Source organism: Echinops telfairi, unplaced genomic scaffold, assembly GCF_000313985.2.
Source record: "Echinops telfairi isolate 266 unplaced genomic scaffold, ASM31398v2 ScPeMD7_7469;HRSCAF=8507_0, whole genome shotgun sequence".
In the NCBI taxonomy this organism is placed as follows: Eukaryota; Metazoa; Chordata; class Mammalia; order Afrosoricida; family Tenrecidae; genus Echinops; species Echinops telfairi.
In genome coordinates this window covers 70,925,121-70,927,093 of record NW_022111372.1, presented here as the reverse complement: position 1 = coordinate 70,927,093, position 1,973 = coordinate 70,925,121, and positions in this window count along the sequence as shown.

Sequence of the window (1,973 nt, the reverse complement as noted above, 5' to 3'; positions counted from 1 at the left end):
ATTAAATTCCAAATGAGAGGGATCTGTACATGTGTCTAATCCTCAAGAAAAGCATTAAAATGATCATCATTTGAAAAATAAATTTATTTTAAAAATAAACTTTAAAAAATGATCAACATTGCATCTTCATGTTCAGCCTCAGAGATGACAGCATTTATGTTTCTGAGTGCAGCCCTATGCCAAGTCCCCTGCAGACATTTTCTCATGTGAATCTCTCAATACCCCTGTGAGGAACGTATTATCATTCCCATTTCACAGATGAGGAAAGATGTGCAGGGAGATTTAACAATGCAGCACAAGCTTACACAACAGAGGCAGAGCCAACATTCAAATTCATATATGAGTGTCCAAGACTCTTACCCTTAACCATGAAACTATACAACCTATTCACCTTACACACAATTAACTTGCATGAATTCAATTACATATGTTCAAGCCAAAAGAACAACCAGAGAGAGAAATATTCTAAGGGTGCACATGATCCCACTTTTCCTTCCACTCACTGACTCTGTGCACCAAAAGTGAGTATGGATGAAATTCAGCAGTCCATTCACAGCCACAATCACACACATACTGGGAGTGATTCTAGACCTTAACATCACATGCTGTCTTGTTTCACCTAAATGTGAACCAGCTGCTTCATCTAGGGCTTCAAGAAGAAGGGAGATTTCTAAGAATTATAGGCAACAGAGGCAAATACTGTTATATGCACAATCCTCCAATAGTAGTGATTTATGAATAGGTGCTTGGGGAGACACGCAGGCTAAACAGGTGTGGAGGAGAAGGTGAAAGCGTACCCATGAATATATAGAGATTTGGCAAAGTATATTTGTATATATTTACCTTTGCTGCAAATACATCCATGAATGTAGTGGAGCATGTAGGAGGTAAAGTCCTGAAAAGGTCTTAGACATAACCAAACACCTTGAGGGAATGAACATTTGGGCCTGGGAAATTAGGACCACAGTCTTAGGGGATACCAAGGTCGACTGGTATAACACAGCTGACAAAGACAATGTTCTACATCCAACTTCAGTGAGAAGCAACTGAGATCTTAAAAGCTCATAAGCAGCCATCTAAGGTGCAGTTCTGGTGACTCCATGTGTGGAGAAAAGAAGGAAATAATTAATCCAGTGGACTACTCACTGCCATCAACTCAGTTCTGACTCATGGTGACCCTATAGGACAGAGTAAAACTTCCCTTGTGGATTTTCAAGACTGTAACTGCTTATGGGAGGAGAAAATCTCATCTTTCTTCTGCAGAGAAGCTGGTGGTTTTTGAATGCTACCTTTGTGGTTATCAGCCCAACGTGTGACCCGCTATGCCACCGAAACTGCTAATTGACACTAGCCCATATAAATATCAGTCTCCACAACCTTGAGAACAAAAGACGTAGATGGGATTTGGCTACCACCACCAACTACTCTGAATAGGATCAAATTAGAAGGTCCTGCAGTAGAGTGGGGGGAAATGTGGAACAAAACCCCAAATCATACAAAAGATCAGGTTTCTTGGTTGGATGGTGTGTTAGGCAGGGTTCTCTAAAAACACAAATCCAGGACACTTATGATTGTCTGTATTTATTTCTTTATTTATAGAATGAGAAGTTATATAACAGCTGATTAATCCACACAGCAGTACAGAGGGCTCAGTTCAACTCACTTCTGTGGAATCTACTGGAAGTCCTTCAACTCACGTGGGCTACTGAGTTCAAGGTCAAGGAAGCAGGCAGTGGAGTCCTCCCTTGGGCAAGGCAGGCAGAGTCTGACTGCTGGCAGCAAACAGCAGGAAGGGTCAGAAACATTCAGTAGCTCAGGAGCTTAGCAAAGCAGGCCCAGATAGGATTTCAATCTCAAGCAATGTAAGATGACAGGATCCACCAGCCTCAAGCTCAAGCGATGTATGCACTAGCAGCCTGGTGACACAGGTCTTGAAGGAACCTCGAGCTCTGGCTGCATGATCCATGGGTTGA